The 22926-nt window shown below is 46.7% G+C and overlaps 1 protein-coding gene across 1 annotated transcript in view; it reads right to left on the reverse strand.

Annotated features, from left to right (window-relative positions):
* LOC133360020 (estrogen-related receptor gamma-like) overlaps positions 1-9132 on the reverse strand; it is a 305356-nt gene extending 296224 nt beyond the window's left edge. The window contains 1 exon segment of the mRNA XM_061578583.1: positions 9002-9132. The gene's annotated coding sequence lies outside the window, so the exon portion shown is untranslated.
* Positions 9133-22926: the final 13794 nt, after the last annotated feature.

Consider the following 22926-nt stretch of genomic DNA (forward strand, 5'->3'; position numbering starts at 1 on the left):
ATGGGTATTCCAGTATGACAATGACCCAAAACACACAGCCAAGGCGACAAAGGAGTGGCTCAAAAAGAAGCACATTAAGGTCCTGGAGTGGCCTAGCCAGTCTCCAGACCTTAATACCATAGAAAATCTGTGGAGGGAGCTGAAGGTTCGAGTTGCCAAACGTCAGCCTCGAAACCTTAATGACTTGGAGAAGATCTGCAAAGAGGAGTGGGACAAAATCCCTCCTGAGATGTGTGCAAACCTGGTGGCCAACTACAAGAAACGTCTGACATCTGTGATTGCCAACAAGGGTTTTGCCACCAATTACTAAGTCATGTTTTGCAGAGGGGTCAAATACTTTTTCCCCTCAATAAAATGCAAATCAATTTATAACATTTTTGACATGCGTTTTTCTGGATTGTTTTGTTGTTATTCTGTCTCTCGCTGTTCAAATAAACCTACCATTAAAATTATAGACTGATAATTTATTTGTCAGTGGGCAAACGTACAAAATCAGCAGGGGATCAAATACTTTTTTCCCTCACTGTAGATACCACCACCGCCATCTATTGCGTGGCGGTTGAAGTTATGAATCTCGGTCCGAACAGGCAACTGGACATACGGACGGGTTTGTTCGTATCTCTGAAAGTTCGCAAGTCGAACGTTCGTAAGTAGCGGAGACCCTCTACTACATTTCATAGCTCCCATTGCCAGCAAGCAATGCCCGTGGAACATAACCCGCACGCGCCAAAGAAACGTCTGCTCGACGGTGTCAACAGACTGCGGTGCTGTTTGTAACAAAACAAAAAAAGAGGCTTCTACTTAACGAACGCCTTTCGGAACCTCCCCAAAAAAAACAACAAAAAACTTGTTACGCGCTGTATTTTTAATGAGGGTGGCGCCTTGCGCGCGTGCATTTTGTTGCTCGGGGGCACATTTCAATGTTCTCAATTAAATTGTCATTTTTCAAAGGTTAATGAGTTTGCATGAGTGCATCACGTGCGCGTCCCAAACAGAATGACAATTACGGCTCGCAAAGCACACGGGCAGCGCTGCGGGGAGACGCAACGCGGATCGCTAATTGCTTTAAAGCACTTTGGGCCAGCCGCATTTGAAAGGGACACTTTTCATCGTTTGAGCTCATTTGCAAATGTCGCTCATTTTAGGCTTGCCACTAAACAGCGCCGGTGCCTCGATCTAAGCTCATTAATGCAACGTGGCTCGGGAGTGCGGTGGGGTTGGCTGATGCCTCTGTGTCAGGGCGCCGAGTCCAGCATTTGCTGAGGTCTGGTTTCGATCCGGGCAGTTTCCCATAATTAAGCCGAGTGCTTACGCGTGGTTAGATTCGTCGTTTCATCCCAGTCGCCAATGATTCAATCATGATAATACACAGTCCCTTTTGTCGATTGACGAGCACGACGAACGCCTACCCACACCTGTGAGTCATGGTGATTGTTTGAACATACTCCTCAATGCTGGTCAGTGAGGGTTTGTGAAGGTGGTGGGGAGGGTGGGGGGCAGTAGTCAAACTAAGATCATCGGGTTATTATGGAGTGCGTAAACCATTGCACCACCACTCCACTCCAAACACTAATGACTGCACACACACACACACACAAACACAATTTGGATTTTTTTTTCGAATTCAGGCCATTCCATCTCCAGGGCAAAACATATAATGGGGCGCAACGGTGGCAAGATGTTAACTACCTCGCCTGGTATGCAGGGGGTCGTGAGTTCGATCCCTTCCATGATGCCTATATATTTGGAGTTTGCTTGTCTCTCTGCCCGTGGACACGTGGATTTTCTCTGGGCCCTCCGATGTTTTCCCTAATTTAGAATCAACATGCGTGTAGAGTATTTGGCTGCTAGAAATTGCCACGTGATAAGCCACTTCATTGAGATAGCATATGTGGCCAGGTCGCGTCTGAAAAAAAATATATATAGCTCAATTGGCCTTATCTGGTGAAAGAAAAATAGTAAAAAAAATAGTTTGTTATAGTAGTTATAATAGCCATTATGTGCATATATACTCTCTCGTCGAAACAAGCCGGGCCTCACAATGCACATTGACCATGTTCTACCACTAGGCCCGGGATGGCAATGAGGATGAGTGCTGCCCCTTTGCTTGCTTGAACACATAGACACTTGGCCTAGATGTTGGCAAAATTGTGGAATGCCGCTGCAGTAGAACTCCTGTGAGGGATGGATGCCGCACATCCTAATTTCCGCATTGCTATCCGCAAAAACTTCCTCCATTTATCCGCGTAAAAAAAAATTCAGATAAGATTAATTCGGGACACGGTTAAATAAGAGTTTTCATAGACGAGTGTCGGCTCCGTGGATAATAGGAGCCTCGGATAAGAAGAGTTTCTCCTGTAATTAAAGTGGGTGAAGGAGTGCCAGTGAGTGGTTTAAATGAGTCCTCTCGTGAAGACTCCAAAAGCCCTTCCAGTCATGGGATCTTCCAAGGCCATTTTCCACAATGCCATGCTTGGCCAACGACCACAGTAATTGCAAAATGAACATTAATAAATGACTGTATTCAGCGCAAAGTAGTGAACGTTGCTTTTTAGGATGTTGCAAGTGTTACTGCTTGTATTGTGAAATGGTGCAATCGATAAAGCAATAACAAACGGTACTGTTTTGTGTGCTCCTACAATAATTATACATGAGGACAAGAGCAGAGGAAGGCTTTTAAACAGGAGTGTGGGTCTATGAGTGACAACACATCATGCCGGTGAATAATCCTTGTGGGCAGTGCACTTGCATTTGCAGTGGTTTATCTGAATTCGGAGTAACTGCTCAATTCTAATTCTGACAAGGTAAAAGTTATTTTCAGCTCTCAGAGGCACTAAGCAGTGCTCACATCCCGGTTCCCCGTGCCAGGGGTGGAAATTCCTCCACCCCTGATGGGCACCATCAACCAATCTCACGGCCCACTTCGCATAGGTGATGAACACTTATGCTGAGAATGGGTTTCCCCCATTTTTTATGGCAACAAAACAGGTGTTAAGGTGTTAAAACACCAAACTGAAACCTTTTACAGGGAATCATGTCTGCATTAACCACAATACTTGTGGTCAATAGTTGAGCCAGGATTTTCAGGTAGGGGGGCAACCCCTCCAGCAATGAAAAATGATAGAGGAGTTGTTAGTAAGTAAGGACTTGTCCCTTGTTTTTATTCGACGCATGTGCGGCGAAGGCGCAGCCATAGATCGAGGGTCGAATTCGAACCGTGTGTGATCGGCATCGCGCTCGCTGAAGGTGAATGCCTTCAGGGAAGTCGTGTGCTGTATACGCAACTGCGCACAATTCTGTGAGTCACTTATAACTGCTTTGCCGTTACTTATTGCCAATTATGGACTCAGACTATTGTCCTATCATCTCATAGAGTCCCTGGCACATAATAATATGCTACACAGTGGCAGTGGGGGTCGCAAAATGCCGATTTACTACTAATAAACCCCAATGATCCGATCAAAATTAGGGATTTCGATCGGATCATTGGGGGGGCACGTGCCAACCCCCCCCCCCCCCGCCCACTGGCTCCACCAGTGCTTGTGGTCAGAATGCAAACAAAAAACATACTCTGATTATAATATATGCATTTTCTTTGAAACTGATTGGTCCACACCAGAGACAGCTTTCTTTTGAGCCTAGTCTCAAAACGGTGTTAGACCAGACGACGCCTTCCTTGTAAAAAGTTTCAGTTTGGTGTTTGAACACCTTAACACCTGTTTTGTTGCCAGAAAAATGCGGAAAACCTATTCTCATATTTTGGTACTGGCAAAGGACGTCCCATGATGTAACACTTATGCTTGAAGTTACTCGGGTTTCAACTTGCAACCCTCAAGGGCAATCTCTGGTCAGGTGATTGTCAAAATAGAATGTGAACAAAACTGAATTTGCAAGTTTTTGTATTCCAGCCGAATGCGCTACCTGGTCAGATACGTCAACAAAGTGGTGCTCATCTTAATGACCTTGATCGGGATTTGAACTCAGAACCGTGGGGTTTTAAAGGAATTGCTCAAACCGCAGCACCCACCAGTTTAGAGTTCAGACAAACCAAAGTCATTGATACATTATTATTCACCCAGCACCATCCTAATTAACATGCATGCAAACAGAGCTTTCAAAAGATACGGCGTATTTTTTGACTAAGTTTTGTACGCGCAATTATCGCCGCTAAACTTTTTTTTTTTACAAACTTTCTAAGCTCACCGCAGAGGCAACACAAAACGTGAGGGCGTTCGCGAGCATTAGGAGCACTTTCCGGCGCTCACTGGAGTACAAAGGCAACTATAGCTGAAACAAATGGGTCTACATCTAATCGCATACCACTCCAGAAGCACACAAAGGTAGTGAGAGAAAAGCCATTCATCTCACCCAGCTATTTTTCCCCACCCATTGATCTCGACCCCACAAAGAAACCAGCCCTCCCATAAGCCAACAATTAAACAGCCTTAATACTAACTGCAGTCATTGATTTGAGGCCACACTTATGCATTAAATTTACCCTTGAATGTGACTACTGACTGTTTGGCAATCTAAGTGTCGATGAAGAACCAATATGTCTCCCTGCCTTTGTGCGGCAATGACCGCTGGCACTAACTCACTGATGAATGTTTCAGCAATGGGGAACAGTCCAGAACCAAATGATCATTATTGTGATTTTTCCCAGCGTATGTGGAGAAATTGTGAGATTATTTGAGTAAAATAATATTGAATAAAGTACTGTGTAGGGCTCACTCAGGGAAAAAAAAAACTCACTGAGTCTCATGAATCTTTTTTTCAGGATGATCACTCTTTGGGATGTTTTTTTCTCTCCCAATTCCATTGTTCTGTATACATTTTCACTTTGACAGGCAGCAGGGATGTTGCCAATTCCCATCCAGGTTGTGGGTTGACTCAACCCATTTACTCCTTCAGGTTGACAACACGAGCACCATCATTTGTAGGCAGTAAACACCGGCTCACGTCACAGCGATGTGGAATGTTCGATCACTGGCCCAGAGATTCGTATTGCCTCGTGTTCATTGCAGCACACATTAACCCTTTCCTATTCCGATGACACACATATGTGTACGACATCCGATGATGTACGTCATCGGAATGTTTAGGCGCTCTTCTTCCCACCTCCCCCCCCTCTAACCCAGCTTAAATATACGCTCCAAGTTTGGTGGTGCTTCATTCTTCGCCTGAGGACGGCTGCTTGCGTTGTGGCCGAAACGTCGTGAGAATTGTTTTATAATGTTTTATTTTTATTATTTTATTTAATTTTAGTGTGTTTCTTTCTCCCCCTAAGCCTGCTCACTTTTTTTTGTTCTACTCATTGACATGTAAATTTTGTCTCTAACCCCTTTATTCTTTAGGCGGGAAGACATACCGAGGCTGTGACAAGGCCATGCGGGAGGGCGTGTGGCACAGTTTGGAGTGCACTATCATAGAGCGTGGTCGTGTCGCTATGGTTCTCTGCGGTGAGTATAATGTCTTTCAAAACAACGGCGCTATGCCTCCCTAAATAAAATGAACGCTGAGCTGCTTGTACGTTCTGAGATTCAGCGGTGAACGGGACACCCACACCGCGCAACTTGAACGACATCTCGGAAACGGGTCAAGAATCCCCACACGGTTAAATCTGAAACCTACTTGGTCACTAACCTCCTACGGAAACCCCATGGCACTCAAGGTAGGTGTCTCATGCAGGAATTGTCTCCCTATCAGCCGCCAATCCCCATCTACTAGTCACTGGCTCACAGGCGTGCGTGCGTTGCAACCAAAATCAGTAATACTGATAATAAATAATAATAATACTAAAGAGAAACAGCTACCATTACCGTAATAATAAAAAAAAACACTTCAAAGGCAGGATGATGTGATATGAAAATAAACAAACGCTTGCACCGTGATCTCAATCAGAGGATTGCCTTCGGGGGGACTATTTAAGATAGCCGAAATTAATTTGAATACCAGTCATGCGCACTTACACACACACACACGACAAAACAACAGAGAGGCTCGACTGATCTAATGAAATGCCTGTACTTGGAGTGGAAGTCGGAGTACACGTGCTGAGTGACTGAGCGGAGGGATGAAGACAACGGCAGTAGTGCCTGTAGTGGTGCGTAAAACAACACAATCGGCACCACGGATTCCGACCGACTCCTAGCAATAGCTCCGCGCCAGATCACGGCACGTGGAGTCGCAGGAGAAGTTGAAGAGGCAATGGCCTCTTCAACTTCTCCTGCGCGGCCGATGTAGACGCAGAGCGACGACTTACAATGTCACATTCACGTGCTCAAGCCGGATAACGGCGTCAGGAGCAGTAGTGGAGTTTGTCGTCGTCTGCGTCTTCGCTTCGACGCCTCCATCGTATTTGTGGACGGGGGCATTGCGTCGTTACATGTTGTACTGGGTGTCCTGGATGGCCACAGTCGCACGCTGCTCGAGAGCTTTTCATCTTCTATTTGTGCATCAGGTATCCGCACCTGCCACGGTTTTTTGTTTGTTGCAGATGCGGTTTAGGGTGCTGCTGTGACGAGGTTAACCACAGACAGCGGTGTGATGGCGTTGTTTGTTGTTATTGATGTAAGCAATAATTTAGCAAAGGGAATACACAATATTCACGAGGGATATATATTATGCAGATACGGCACAAAACACGTTGTTTATGACATTTACATAAGGCTATACGTCCGTGTGTATTCACTAAGATAGATATATTGTAGAGGCATCTGTACATGACGATAACTATGTGTAGCGTGCACTGCGCACCAATCGTGTCTGCAGTATGCTGAGTATAAACAGGAATGCACAGGAGTAGTAGTAACCCCACATAGTAAGCACTTCTGTTCCTTACATATACATATGAGCATGACAACAAGTACAATTTACGTGAGAACACATGCACTCGCCTACGGCGTAAATATATATATGAACGCACCGTTCACAAGCACATACTTAACACACATTTGAATGCAAACATGGGCATGCATAATAGAATCCAGGTTACTGCGCGTGCACATCACACGCACAATCAGAATCTTCATTTAGACTGGAGGAATCCGATGAGCTATGACGCTCTTTTTCACAGATGTCCGGTCAGCAAAAGTGACAAGAGCCATCAATACACAAAACGATAGGAGTTCAACGGAGATAATAACGTGAGCAAGTGACAAAATAAATACTACATTTTAATTACGTGAGTAGAAACAACGACAAGCAGTTTGTAAAACAACACCAAGACAACACCGCACAGGAGTGATCTCACAACACAATGGCACAGTAACATTGAGCTATCGATGCACAGGTCAGTATCAAAGTTACAAGTCGCTGTGAAGCGAGACATCGCAGTCGTTGGGAAAGGAGGCGAGAGAGGTGTGAGTTGGTGTCGTGAGTGAGAGGCGAGGTGAGCTCCGTTCTAAAGTCAGAATCTGTATTCACACTGGAGTAATCCGATCAGCTAGAAAGCTCTTTTTGCACAAACATTCAGTCGGGGCGGGTACGGACATTATAACAACAGAAAATTAAAAACAACGATAGGAGTGCAAAGTATAGCAAAGGTAAACACATCGCAAAAAATATATACAAATAAAACTAAACTTTTCTTTTTAATCTAACCAGATAAAGCCCATTGAGGTATTAGTTTATTTTGCAGAATCGGCCTGGCTACCAATGATAGCTCAACAAAATGGGCTTATCAAGTGGAAATGTATAGCAGCAAAATACTCTAAACGCGTGCCGTTGATTCTAAATGTGGAAGGAAAAAACCGGAGGACCCGGAGAAAAAAATCCACGCGACCACGGGGAGAGAGCGAGAGACACGCAGACTTCCAATATACAGCAGACGTCAGGGTCGGGATCGAACCCACGACCTCCTTGCATACCGGCGAGGAAGAGAACATCTCACCACCGTGGTGCCCCTTAAGCAAATAAATACAGCATATAATCTTCTTGGTTCTTTCGGTAAAGTGACGTAGAATGGAAATAATAAAATTATAAAAGTAAAACATAATAAAATATTTTTTTCTTTTATTATGTTTTATTTTTATTATTTTATTATTTCCATTCTACGTGACTTTACCGAAAGAACCAAGAAGATGAATCCCTGCAGTCACGAAAGCTTTAAATCGAAATACAGCATATAAGTTCAAATTGCATTCGTACATCAATCTCCAAGCTTGGGAAAGTTAGCAAAAACAACAGTGCAGGATCACACCAAGACAACAACACACACACAGAGACGCACGCACACACGCAAAGTCCTCTCGATAAAACTGCGCATGGGCAGAGCATCGAACTGTGGACTCGAGGGACGAGGCGACAGTGCGAGGTGACGGTGGGGAGGCAGCGAGAGTGAAACGTGCGCAGTGCGAAGTGGCATGAGTTGAAGTACGAACATGCACGCGCACGCACGCACGCGCACGCACGCACGCGCGCGCGCATGAACAAAGACAAAATATCCCCCGTGTAGCCTTAACAGGCGGCTGGGGCAAGTGCTGTTAGCGTGCGCCTATGAAGGCAGGCTCGGCACACGCGGGGGTGGGTGGCCAGCACCACGCCCGGCCGCCTTTGTCTCCCCAGTGGCGATGTTTTACGCACCGCACCAGGTACTCATTTGAGGCTGAGTCGACCTAGGGGAGACCCAGGAGCCGGCTCAGATAATCGTCGCCGGTGTTGTTGGCCGTGAGCGGGAATCGAACCCGGGTCGCTGGGTTCGAAGCGCAGTGCGCTAACTGCTACACAACCGCTCCCCACACGAACACACACACGCGAACACACGCACGCGAACACGCACGAACACACACGCACGAACACACACGCGAACACGCACGAACACACACACACACGCGAACACACACGCACGCACGCACGTGAACACACACACGCGAACACGCACAAACACACACGCACGAACACACACACGCACGAACACGCACGCATGCACACGCACGAACACACACGCACGCACGCACGTGAACGCGCGTGCGGTGGAATTGGCGACAGGTCCACCCCTCACCTTCCGTGCGACCGGAGCAAGGGGATCCGGGCAGCAGCAGCAAAAACAAACCAAAAAGGCCACGAGGAAGACGACAGTCAGACCTCCTTGTAAGCGAGATCGGGCGCGCGCGGTTCAACCGACGTGGCCGGCTTGACCGAGTTAATTAGGGCTGGGGTCGAGCCGGCGCTTCACAGCCCTGTTCCTCACACACCACAAACCACCCCCCACCACCCCCCACCACCACTACCCCTCCCGCACAATCACATCCCGTCCCCACCCAGGCGTCCCCCCACACGCGCTCCGCTTTGCCCCCGACGTTTTCACCGCCGCCTCCTCCTCACCGCCGCGGCTGCTGCCACCGCCTGAGAACGAAATCTGCTCGCCTCGTAGTGGCGGTGGTGGTGGTGTGGTGGTGGTGGTGGGGTGGTGGTGGCAACCCCCAGCGAGTTGGCGGTGTCTCTTTACGCGTGCAAGGGGTAAATAGCTGCCGGTGTGTTTGTAAATTGTCAAATCGCGAAGCGCCTTTCTGCAAAGGTGCTCAAAAGCGTTGCGCATCGGGCAAAGAGAGTCATTAATTGATGCTCCCGCTCGCCCGCCTCCGTTCACCAGCAGGTAGGGCGACTTCATTGATAGGGGGCCGAGAGCAAAGTTGGGAGATTAGAACGCGCGTCTCGAGGCGGGGTGGGGGGGGATTTGAACGCCGTTTTTGCCTCCGAATGAGGAACGCCGCTGCTGCCAGGAACGTTCCAAGGCCGACGGAGAGAGCGGCACAAACGCCGCACTGGGGTGCTGGGTGGGACGGACGGACGGATGGGTGCTGGGTGGGACGGACGGACGGATGGGTGCTGGGTGGGACGGACGGACGGATGGGTGCTGGGTGGGACGGACGGATGGATGGATGCTGGGTGGGACGGACGGATGGGTGCTGGGTGGGACGGACGGACGGATGGGTGCTGTGTGGGACGGACGGATGGATGGATGCTGGGTGGGACGGACGGATGGGTGCTGGGTGGGACGGACGGACGGATGGGTGCTGGGTGGGACGGACGGACGGATGGGTGCTGTGTGGGACGGACGGATGGATGGATGCTGGGTGGGACGGACGGATGGGTGCTGGGTGGGACGGACGGACGGATGGGTGCTGTGTGGGACGGACGGATGGATGGATGCTGGGTGGGACGGACGGATGGGTGCTGGGTGGGACGGACCGATGGATGGGTGCTGGGTGGGACGGATGGATGGGTGCTGGGTGGGACGGACGGATGGGTGCTGGGTGGGACGGACGGACGGATGGGTGCTGGGTGGGACGGACGGACGGATGGGTGCTGGGTGGGACGGACGGACGGATGGGTGCTGTGTGGGACGGACGGATGGATGGGTGCTGGGTGGCACGGACGGATGGGTGCTGGGTGGGACGGACGGATGGGTGCTGGGTGGGACGGACGGATGGATGGGTGCTGGGTGGGACGGACGGACGGGTGCTGTGTGGGACGGACGGATGGGTGCTGGGTGGGACGGACGGATGGATGGGCGCTGTGTGGGACGGACGGACGGATGGGTGCTGGGTGGAACGAACGGATGCGTGCTGGGTGGGACGGACGGATGGGTGCTGGGTGGGACGGACGGATGCGTGCTGGGTGGGACGGACGGATGGGTTCTGGGTGGGACGGACGGATGCGTGCTGGGTGGGACGGACGGATGGGTGCTGGGTGGGACGGACGGACGGATGAGCGCTTGGTGGGATGGACGGATGAGCGCACGGCTACGGGGAGCGAGTCCGCCGTTGTCGCTTTACACGTGCGAGAGCGACGATGCTACGACCACTGCTACCACAATTGCACTCACGTGCGTGGATGGAGTGGCACTTGGCCTCGGCGGGCCCGCGATGGGGGGAGTTGGCCGGCAGTGGTGGGGGGGGTCTTTGACGTTGTTGTGCCTTCGTGCGCGTTGTTTCACGAGTTCGATTGCCGCTCGTGGTAACCAGTGGTGAGACTGGTCCCGGACCTCCCCTAGGTCGACTCAGCCTCGAAGAAGTACCAGATGTGCGATGTGTAAACATCGCCACTTGGGGAGGCGAAGGCGGTGGTCGGGCGTGGTGCTGGCCACCCACCCACTCGTGTGCCGTGCCGGCCCTCATAGGTGCTCGCAAACAGCACTTGCCCCAACAGTACGTGAAGGCTATACGGGATATCTTTGTAATTGTGTTAATTCCCAATGCAGCGTCACGGCAAAACGTGGATGTTACAGCTGGAGTCCTGAGCTAAGTTAGAATAGTTAACCCGGACGGGACAGCTAGCTGAGAAGCACTTTGGAAGGTCAAGACACGTATTTACATTGCCATGTAACACTAATCGTCCCACGCTTGTAGCCTGTGCACACAGATATCAACAGTCGGTGGCCTTAAGGAGAGACTGGTCCCTATCAGATCCATGTGGAAATTCCAACGCCGGCTCAGGGAAGCCAATGGAGGTGAAAAGTGAGGACTGGCTTCTATTATTATTTTTTTAAAGGTGAGACATTTGAACGTTTGACCTATGCCAAATATAATGTGCGCAGGAGTGAGATACAGTCTGGCTTCGCATGACCCATGATGCATGAGAATGGCATTGTAATACCTTCATCCAGCAGTGGATAGATGTTCACTAAAATAATATGTACATGTATTATCAACTTCTTTCGCGCCATACCTAGCCAACCGTGCTAATCAGAGGTACGGGATAGGAGGAAAGATGTTCAGTACTCTGAGTTTCGAAATGGTCACTTGTGCAATATACTGGATTAAGTTTTAGCAGCACATGATGCAGTTAAGAAAATAGTGCGTGAAGTGGCGGATGATGGCCAATAGTGCCGTCAAAGTGATTCCCTGATGATCGAGTGAGTCAAGGGTCAAGTTAAAGTAGTCAATGCAAATAAGCACATCGTAGAGTTCGTAAACCAGGGAAACGTGCATTGAGATATTTGAACAAAAAAACAAATATATTCCTAAACGAGAGCAAATCGGCTCTCAAAATAATAATTTTGAACAGTTTTTTTTTTTACCTCGGATCAATGTGTAAAGCTATTTTACATTCCATGACTCGACAGCAAAGGCATCCTCCCGTGGTGTAATTGTTGGCGAAATAGAAACGATGCTGAAGCCAGAGGTTCCCGGTTCGATACCCCGGAAACAACGGAGCAAGTTGCTGAAATCTCCACCCCCTGTGCGCCCAGCAGCATAAATCGGCACGGCGCGGCTCGTCGACCGGCAGGTCCGCGTGTGGTGGGGTCCCTTGTGGGTGCTTCCCATCCACGTCCAAGACGCCTGGGACAGTCTTGGAAAAGTAGGCCAAAAACCCTCCAGAGGGGCCTCTCTAGAACCCACTTGTCGTGAAGGCCCTTCTGCCAGCAGGGGCGTGTACAAGCAATTGCAGGACTTAATTCTAGATTTGAAGCTTTCGTGACTGCAAGGATTCATACTCTTAGGCTTTTTCGGTAAAGTCACAGTCGGTAAAAATAATAATAATAAAATACCATTGGAACCTCATTTGCCAGTAAAACATATGATAATTGTTTTTTTACCCTTCTATCTGGCAACAAAACTGACACCTATTATCATATTTTTTACTGACAAATGAGGTGCCAATGGTGTAAATGCTTACTCCGTGTTCTCATACTCTGATGGTGCATTGTCTTTGAGTTGTGCGCCTTTTGGCGTCATCTGGTGCAACCCATGTGAGACTATGCTCTAAGGAAAGCTGTCTCGGGTGTGGACCAATCAACTTCAAGGAAAGTGCATACATTATCAGAGTTATGTTTTTTGTTTGCATTATGGCTGCAGGTATTGTGGTCTATGCAAACATGACTCCTTGTAACAAAGGTATCAGTTTTGTTGCCAGATAGAAGGGTAAAAACCAATTATAATAATAAAATAATAAGAAATGAAATTTTGCTATTTTCAATTTTTATTTTATTATTTACCTACGTGACTACCCCCTGTCTAAACAAGCGGTACGCACACGCACGTTGGTGGCTATGCAAGTCAGTGGGAGAGATGTCGCATTCACATGATGGAGACCCGTCCCTCTGTTTTAGCTTCCACGAAAAAATAAAAATGGGACTGATTTCATTGACGCAGAGAAGATGACAGGATACCTACGGACTGAGTCAGTATTTAAACCGTCAGTTTTTTTTTTTTACTACGGCTCGGGAATTAATTGGTGAGTCTACGTGTTTCTGATGTGTAAACAAATAAACACACGAACAACAACAAAAACCCACAGTTAGTTTTTGTTGTTGTATCGTGACGCAATTGGGACACACGCAAGTGCTGTAATGAAATCGATCGAACTAAATTATGATGTCACTAACTCTCTCCCCCCTTCCCCCAAAAAAAACCCCGATGTTGCAGGGGCGGTTCGCTCGCCAACTGTGTTGCTCGCGCTCTCCGCTAGTTAGTATTCTGCCCTCTTTGTCTCTTTCCACAAACTCTCACGCATCCCAGGCAAACACTGACCGCTTTGTCCTGTGCTTTACACCGGCTCCCCCACTGCCGCTCGTTAATTAACAGAGCGGCCAATACGCCCTGCCTCGAATCCATTAATACGCCCCTGCCCCCCACGCGCTCTGAATGTGTCTGAATTTGTTGTCGTTTGAGAGTGGAGTCTATAGACTAGGGCTCTGCGATGATTAAGACACGGAACTGAAGCGATTATGAACTAAATACTCACCGAGGTCGTTTGTGACCATTAACTCGAGTGAATCGTCCAGATTGAAACGGTGCCCGTGGCCGATCTCGGGCGCGGGAAACATTAACGCGGGAGACTGGTGATCGTTGCTCCTAGGTGGGAACAAGAATAGTCGATTCTGGACATCGTGTTTATGTTCTTGTATTTTAGCTTTGTGTGTTCATATTACTCCGCCCCCTCCCCCTCCCTCTCTTCATTTTCTTTCCCTTTTCCGTTAATCTGCTGCTCCTGATCGCTGCCCCCCCCCCCTGTGGTAGGGTGAAGAACCCAAATGTTCTAAACAGATCTCCGTTTGGAGGAGTTTTGTTGTTCTGGTTTCGTGATACACGTGCAAACCGTGTTACGTTTTTTTTTTTTTACAAAACCCAAAATTAGATATAAAAAAACGATGACGTGACCATTTTACTTTGGTCATCTCTCTAGAGTTGAATCTGAGTCATTGGTAGATATTCCATATTGCTCTGTCAGGCCCCGATTCAATTTAAATAATCTTCGTAGACATGAGCCAGTGGTGGAAATTCAACATTTCTATGGCAGGTAAACGATCTGCCATTGGGTAAAAAAAACACTCCCGCATTTGTTAATTGTCAGCATTAATGAAAATTGCAGAATTTATGTCAGACCAATATTTTCTGCTGTCATAATACATTCTTAGTTTACAATAACATTCATAATAATGAGTGCAAATCAATGACAGAGAAAAACAACAAATTGCCGATGTGCCTATTTTAGAGGTCAAATTAAAACGTGTTTACAATATCTGCTGATCAGAATAAAAAAAATACCCCAAGTCTCACTAATAATAAAACGAGAATAGCATACGTCACGTGACATCAATCAATTCAATGTCATTTACTTAATTATACAGGTGACATTGAGATCCATTATCTTTTATTTTCTCAAAGGTGAGCACAGGGGACAGTTATTAATAGTAAACAAATGTAAGTCTCATTATTACACTTTTGTTTGTCCACCGTGTGGCTTTGATCAACGATGCACTTTGGTAAGTCATTGCACGTCTAAACAGGGTTACGTAAAAGAAAGTAACAAAATACGTGGAGGGGTGTGACCATGAGATGTGCTCTCACCGAGGCTATTTACAGCAACTATACTAATATTTTTTTTAAAAATTAACTGGAGAGGTAAAGGAATAAACATGACTTCGGGACAAAATTAACCGTCTCAATTATATGAAAGAATGGTTATTGTAACAAGCGATGATTGCATAACTTTCACGCAGAAGTGGGGCGAAGAGCAAAACAAAAGATTTGAAGCTTTCGTGACTGCAGGTATAGGTAAAAAAATTTAATTATTCATTTTAATTTTTTACCTAGTAAAAATATTAATTTGAATTAAAATGATTAATTTTAATTTTTTACCTACGTGACTTTACCGAAAAAAAGCTAAGAATATCAAAACAAAAGGCCGTGTACAATTTCGCTGAACAAAATGAAACAACGGTTGGAGATAGAGCTGGAAAAGACGACACAATGTGTGAGAAACCTCCGCCAAGTATTGCAGCCAGACTGAGATAAAAAAAAATGATGAAGGAAGAGAGGCACACAAGAGTAGCACGGTGCTTTCTAGAACATTTAATTTGCTCGTTCAAAGCAACATACCAATATGCCCTCGATAAGTAGGTTGTATTACCTGTCAGGACCTATGAATTCCAAAATATGTATTGCGACAAATTCCATAAATTTTTATGATTATTCAATGCCCATGCAGCAATGGCACTCCCGAAGATGGACGAGACTTGTAAAGTTCAGCGGGTTGGACTAAGACACTGGTAGAGTTTCGATGTGCTCGGTGTTAGGTTCCCGAGACCCAGGGAATCAAACTCGGGCATCGTTTGGATCCTAGGGGGAAATGTTCCCGACTGGTTTTCCTAACAGAATTTAATGCATCATTACATCATTACGATTCCCCAGGTTCAGAAGCGAAGTTACAAGGCCCAACATCTACGGTTGCATGCTCATTGTTTTCAATGCATACGTTAACGTTACTAATCGTTATTCCATGCGAACGAGATACTGTATCCTCCAGTGTGCATTGTTAAAACTTGTTAAAAGTTGAACAAAATTCATCACCTCCAGCCTCGCGGAGTGGTAGCAAACACTTCGGATCCCTAGCAGCTCAAGGGGCCTCAGAACCATGCAATAATACGGGTGCAACAAATATCAGCTCGAATTCAAATCATAATAAACATGAAAAAGCCAATTAAGCCCTCCTATTCAAATCTTGTCTCTTCTCTCATATAACTCCATCGTAGATTTTTTTTTGTCTAAGCCTCTCCCTCCATCTCTGTCTGAACCCCGTGTCTCTCTCGCCTCTCATCTCAACACATCTCTATCCCTCGTCTTTACAAATGACAGTCACGCGCTCGACACGACAAGTCCACGTGGCTGGATCTCAGCAGAGCAAGCGCTGTACGTATGCGTCAATGTACACATCCAGTAAAGCGGCTTGAGTACATTTGTAACGGTCCTCGTCGTACGATTATACACGCCGAGCGGCAAAAAGGGTCGGTGCAGAAATGGGCTGAGAATAAAACGATATAAAGCCATGCATGGAATGGTCAAATGTCAAGTGAGAAAACACACGGCCGCCCTTAGTGAGTTTGATCAATGGGCACTGGTCCAGCTCGGCAAACATGGGCAGAGTAATTGGCAAACTACGAGGCTGTTGCGGCGCTGGCAATACCTGCACCGTGCATTTCACTGCAGAGTGTGAGTCAACGTCGCTCAGCAATGGTCGTGCTACGTTATAAATTGTGTGTGTGTGTGTAGCACATGTAGCGGGGAGTGGTGGCGCAGTGGTTAGCGCGCTGTGCTTCGAACCTGGCGACCCGAGTTCCATTCTCGATCAGGGCCAACAACAATGACGATTGTCTGAACCGGTCCTAAGCCTCCCCTACGTCCACTCTGCCTAAAAAAAAGTACCTGGTGCAGTGTGTAAACATCGCCACTAGGGAGACAAAGGCGACATGGTGCTTGCCACTCACCCTTTTGTGTTCTGTGCTGGCCTTGATAGGTGCTCGCGAACAGCGCTTGCCCCCATAAGTGTGTTCAGGATCAAGGGTGTTTTGTGTGTATGCGATTAACGTGTTTACCCATGAGCAAAAGGGAGACGTGGACAAGACCATTGCAAATTAGTCTCAAAAAGTGAATCGAACATCACCCAAGTTAGCAGCCTAAAATGAGTACCTGGTATGGTGGGGTCATCAGCATCGCAACATGAAGGAGATCAAGATTGTTTCTCGAACATGCCCAGATAGCCCACTATGCTACTGGGAACCTCTGTATTTGTGGATGAACAAGACGGTTGAATTTGCCGTGCAATGCACAATCAGCGTTGAGTGTGCAGTGCGTCAGTGGGTTGTGTTCGTGCCTTAGTAATGCACATTGGTGGCAGTGGTATCTGAGCCTGATGTGATCCTCCTCTAGGTTGACTCGGCCAAAAAAGTGTAGTCACGTACCTGAGTGGCATTCACGTGACCGCTTTGGAGAGAGCCAAGTGTGATGCTGACTTCACCACCCTCTGGATTGCCCTGACAGCCTGAACAGATGCTTGATAACAACACTCGCTCCAACAGAGCGTCCCGCCCTAATTAAAAATTACACGTGTCTGTCCGTCTCCTAGTTCATCACTCGATCTGTAAGCACCTTTGACAGCAATAACCGGCTACAAGCGCGTTCCAGCGAAACAATTAGGCACTGCGGCAGCCTGCTCGACTCACGATCGACAGGTCACGATTTCGAATCCCGACCAGGAGGCTGATCTAGCCCATCAAGGCCTCCAGTTTCAATAATTTTCGTACCACCTTGTGGGAAGTCAAACGTCTTCAGGAACAACTGGATCGTCACCAGGGAGATGTATCATTTCCACTGCTGGCTAATGGCCGCCAATGCAGGTGGACATCCGTGCAACAACTGAACATCTGTGAAAAAGAGCTTTATCGCTCATCGGATTCCTCCAGTATAAATACGTCTTGTGATTCTGAGGTGGATGTTGTAAGTTTACACGTGAAGCCTCTTTGGCTCTGGTTATTTTATAAACATGTTGCAATCTCCTAGAACAAGAACAACAACGACGTATATGGTGTTTGAATGAGTAGGAAAATATGTCTCTTTGGTTGTTTAAGAAGATATGAAGTTGGCTCATTTTCAGCATTGAAAGTTGCTGATATGAGAGGGAGAAAATGCACAAGAGATCAGAATGACTCAGTGTGTCCCCGCTCGGGTTAGGTCAAAGAAAAGGGAGCACACTCACATTTGATCACCAAAATGACATTAAAAGTCAAGTCCAAGGGAACATTTTAATCTGCAGTTGGGATTAGAAAGCTTTTTGAAAGTGCTCCGCATCGGAAGGCACATTTGCTCAAATCCACAACGGGTGATCACATTCGCAACACTTTGCCTGAATACGTAATCTGCAATGGATGACTTTCACACACTTATCGATGGCCGTTATTTAGCCAAGTGCTCGCCCGTTAAGATTTGTATCTCGATAGAAATATCTGGTACACTATATCATGTTAACGAAAACAATGGATGTTAATTGGGATAAAAAAAAATTGCTGGTCTTCATGTTTTTTTTCTAAAGTAGGATGTTAATAATTCAGACTGGCAAACAATAGCTTGTGTCTGTGAATGACAATATCATATTTACCGTTCACATTACAGCATATACGTGATTCATTCAGTGATTCCATATAATCTGGCTCAGTGGCGAAACACCCTGGCCAGCCCGACTCAGCCAGCCGCAAAATTAAAATCACATGTAAAAAATCGTTAATCGGTATAAATTATATCTTTTTTAATTATTCATTTAATTTGATAAGCACAAGCATGTTTGTTCTGACTCTTAAACATTACTTTAAACGCGTAACCTTTCCAAGCTCCCAATATAAATATTTTTTTTTACAATTTTGTTCAGCTGTACTTGATTACAATTAACTATGGGGAGTTTCTATCAAGTGATAAGTGGGATGGGAACTTCGTAAGTTAGAAGCATGAGGTGCAAAGAATAAAAATGTGAGCACATTGAATTGAACATGTGCACAGTGATTTACAACTTGCGTATGCAATACATCAGTTCATAAGTCCAGCCGGGTAGCGACCGTGGTTTGAGATCTCAACTCACAACTGAAAGAGATTCAAGTTCAAATCCCACTTCTGAGGATGACTCAACCTATTATCCTTTCAAGGTGAATACACTGAGTTCCAACAGTGGCTGTCCCACAGAGACGTCTGCCATAGTAACGTGGAATTTACACCACTGAATATATGCTGCAATGCTTGTTTTAGTAAAGAGATACATTTGCATTTGATAACAAAAAAATGTACGATGAACATAGATCGTAAATATTACACCAAGTAGCTTAAGTAGATCAAAACACATGCAAAATAATAAAATATGCCTTATATGCAACACACTTACACGTTGACATATGACTAACATAGCAATACAAACAATTAAAAGTAAGGAAGCTAATTCAAACCATATTATATGGAATATGTGTGACAAAAAACAACGGGCTGTCAAGATATTCCCAAGGAGTAATTAGCACATATGTTCGTGCCCCTACATCGTTAAAGTAAAACAAAGACAGACCCACTCGTGAAAGAAAGAACAAAAAAATTCCTGGAAAAATTAAGAAGTTAAACAATGACTTAGTAATGGTTCTATCTAATACGTGCGGTGCAGAAACCCTAATTAGATTGGAGGCTGGGTCCGACCACCGCTTTGGCGAGTGCGTGACTCCTAGCCATCACCTGAGTGCATCGCAGAACGGCGCAGCAAGGTTACACGGGATGATTTCCACACGTCAGCAAGAAAACAAAATCCGCATCGTGACCGCCAAGAGCTTGTAACTAACGCACTCCAAAAACCCACCGCCCCCTCCACACGATTGCATCTTTTCGCTGAACGGCGAGTTGGGGAGCGCAAGGGGAATTGGGCGGCACAAGTCCGGCGATCCAGGTATAAACTAAAACTAGAAACTGTTTATATTTTATTTTACCAGGTAAGACCCACTGAGCTATGTAGGTATGTTTTCAGAAGCGATCTGGCTACCACAAATGATAGCTCGGCGAAGTGGCTTATCAATGTGGACCTTTATAGCAGCCGTATTCTCTAAACTGCGTGACGTTGATTCTAAATGTGGAGGGGAAAACCGGAGGACCCGGAGAAAATTCCACGCAACCACGGAGAGAACACGCAAACTCCAAATACACAGGCGTTCAGGGTCGGGATGGAACCCACGACCTCCTGCATACCAGGTGAGGTAGTTAACATCTCGCCATCACGAGATGTCACCTGAACCTCAACTAAGTTGACTCAACCAATAAAATAAAATGCCATCGGTGGTGCACTGTGAATGTTAGAACTGCTGAGACAAAAAATTGTCGGGCACGATGCTGGCGAAACCACCCACCCATCTGCCCTGCTGGTCAACACCGATGCTGAAGTCGCGTTCAATCGTGAGACCTAATTAGAGATTGTTGTCTGTCCAATCAATTTAAAGTTTTACCTACAAGTTAAGCAAAGGGCAGTGCCTCATTTCTAAACGGCGTTCAACTTGCAATCATGGAAAGTCCACATTTCTATGACATGAAGCAGTCTGTCTGCAGAGTATCCACTGCTCGTCCGATCCTTGCTTGGTGAACCACTCATTTGACGATCTCCAGAGGAGTGATGCGGTGAGTTGACACCGGCTGTAAATTGAACTCGCGCGGTGTGACTCGTGAGACATTTTTTAAAGAAAAAAATCTGCAGCGTTTTGGTACAACAACGACAATTTTTTGCACGAAAAAACAAGAATTGCAAAATGTCACGAGCGGAGAATTCACCCTCGCGGAGACAGCCAAGGGGTGTGCCAGTGCCAACATTTGCGTCAGGCTCTGTGGTCCTCTATAAATGTGGAGTTTTTTTTTTCTTGCTGTAGTTGTCCCACCTGATGGCGATTGCTTGTGTTGCGATCGAAACGTCGTGAGCTATTATATTTCTACCCACGTGACTTTACCGAAAGAACCACAGAGCATGGATTCCTGCAGTCACGAAAGCTTCAGATCAAGCTACGTGAAGGTGTTTTTAACGGCCTATTAATGAGTGGTTTCGATGCGTAGAGGAAACCGGATCTCCTGGAGAAAACCCACGCGTGCGTGTGAGGTGGGACACGCTCTAGCCCGTACAGATGAAACAGATGGAGTCCACATCCATAATAGAGTTTTTTTTGGGCTAGATCGCTCCAGTATAAATGTGTCGTTAAACCCGCCACCACCTGACACAGCCAATTAGTGAAGGTTTGTCACGTAAAACAAACGTTCCAATTCGTTACAGGTACAGCACACCGGCGTGTCGGAGAGTAAACCCATATCGTTTACAATTCGAGTACGACGTTTCGCCAGTAAATACAGCCAGCATCATCAGGCGACAGCCAGAGTTGTAGAGAACTCCTTCTCTTTCGGTCTTACATAGAGAGATCAATGTGATGTCGTCACTTGTGAACCAATCAGGTGCATAGGCAGGAGGGGGCGGATGGGGGGGGGGGTTAATGTCTGCATATAACTTACAATTGATATCCATAACCAGATGGGTTATTCAAAGGGTAATCAACATGCACAACGCGCATGCGCGATGAACAACCATAATGCCTGCACATTGGAGACCACATGTTGCTGTACTGTGCATTCTAGACGCCCACGGGAACGGGGGCGGTGGAGATCACAACGTCTGCGCGATCCACCGTGATGTCCGACGTTTCATTCCACTAGCCGCTGCCGCCACCATCGGGTCTCCAACAATGCACGGCGCAACCCAAGACGCTCGGCACGAGAGTGGATGTGTTGTTGCGCGCGTCTCGTTCTTATTTCCAGGAATGTAGCGAAGTGAGTGTATGTCCTCATAAACAAATCATGAATTGCTGCTCTCTGATATGCACGTGTTCGAGACGCAAGACGTTTCGATTATGACTGCTGCAGCTGATAGCGTGACGACGATTTGCAGTGGACTTTCTGACTACTAGGCTACGGGTTTAACGCTTCCATTAGTGCGATCAAATGACAATGTACGTCAACGCAGATGGGAGATTTGTAAGTGATTGTAATTTCCGAGCTGCGGGGTAGATCGAGCTACATTGTGTGTCTGAGTGATCGCAGATTCGCGTGAATCAATGCTCCCTCGAACAATGACGCGCCAGATCCTGGCCGGGTACGTTGGCAGTCGACGCGTTCATCCGTCGCTGAGGTTTCTTATCGAACAAACGGCTTCCTCACGATTCCCGCTTTATACATTGCCACTGGGCTGGGGCGAGGGGACGTTAATACGCGAGAGGATTTATGGTGGGTAAAATAAGCATGGGCCAAAACCGTGCTCACTTTTGTTTTTTTTCCAGAGCGGCATCGTGGCTACATCTGCCAGCGTGGCTCCACTCCATTTGGGAGGTGCAGATATGTTGGCATTTCGCGGCGTTAATGTCGCAGAACCGCAATTAAATGTGCCCCCTTTGTTTTTTCTCCACTTTTTAAGCCAGGTTTTAAAACCCACTGAACTGAGAATGTGAAAGGGATTTAAAATATAGATATATTAACTGGGGTAAAACCATGTTTATGTAAGAGTGGTGAAGTTAGACTTTCAGTTATTGAGTCTTAACGAATTATTATTTATTAAACTACTTTTATTTGTGTTACCAGGTAAGGCCCACTGAGCTAAATAGATATTTTTCAGAGGCAACCTGGCCACAAATGATCGCTCAACGGAGAAAAATTCCATGCGACCACGGGCAGAACATGCAAACTCCAAATATAGAGGCATCAGGGTCGGGATCAAACCCACGACCTCCTGTATACCAGTCGAGGTAGTTAACACTTCGCCACCGAGGTAGTTACCCAAATGGCAAGTGTACTACGGAATCAAAGTCAAAGCGTTTCGCGCAGATATCAAGCACAGAGGTGTGCTCACCGTTACATTACAGCAGGCAGCATCCCCGGCGTTTGTATACGTCAGCGTTATTTATCAAATTTGGTATTTTATCTCGGACTGTAGATGTACAGTTTATGGGAATTCACATTGACTCGTGTGGACAATGCAGACAATGTCAGCTAACTGCGAGGGTCACATTCAGGATTTAATCAGGTTGTCAGGGTTATGAGAAGAAAAAATGCCTATGCGAGCAAGGTAGCCTCGAGACGGGGGTTTTTTTGTGTTGAAAAAACA

This window comes from Lethenteron reissneri, chromosome 8, assembly GCF_015708825.2.
Source record: "Lethenteron reissneri isolate LAM-NWPU_2019-01 chromosome 8, ASM1570882v1, whole genome shotgun sequence".
Lineage (NCBI taxonomy): Eukaryota > Metazoa > Chordata > Hyperoartia > Petromyzontiformes > Petromyzontidae > Lethenteron > Lethenteron reissneri.